The sequence below is a fragment of the Frankliniella occidentalis genome, unplaced genomic scaffold, assembly GCF_000697945.3.
Source record: "Frankliniella occidentalis isolate FOCC.00 unplaced genomic scaffold, Focc_3.1 Scaffold239, whole genome shotgun sequence".
Lineage (NCBI taxonomy): Eukaryota > Metazoa > Arthropoda > Insecta > Thysanoptera > Thripidae > Frankliniella > Frankliniella occidentalis.
Window position 1 is genome coordinate 157782 of NW_026267365.1, and position 552 is coordinate 158333.

Consider the following 552-nt stretch of genomic DNA (forward strand, 5'->3'; position numbering starts at 1 on the left):
GGAGAGGGTATAGGGGAAAAGGGCCTTTCGAGCCCAAAATTTGACATTGTCGAACTATTTGTCGGGGTCTTATTACTCTAAAATAAGGGAGATTAAACTTTTACTGTTCGGTAACGGTTTTCATCAAAAGTTCGAATTTTGTCAGATTGTTATGTAAAAATCTACGTTTTAGAGATACTAGATAATCTGGGGACCCTTAAGCCTAAAAGAAGGTGTGGTTCGACCCATATTGTGTGGTTTAAGTATCACTCCCTTCACAATTCTGACATGAAGCCTTTTTTTACGACTTAATGGACCATTTTGTCTTTTTCACGTTTTTTTCGCCAAGAAATGCCCCATAGCGTCGAAACGGTACAAGATAGAGCAAAACGGACGAAATTTTCGCCCGAAGGGTTCTACTTTCACGAGTTGCCCTTCAGGAGACCATCCAAAAATATTTGAAAAATAATAATAGTTCGTTACCTGTGGTTATTGATTTTTTTAAAAGTCAATTTTTGAGCTAGAGTGCTCATCTTCGAACTCGATCTGTCTTTTTATGATACAAAACGACCC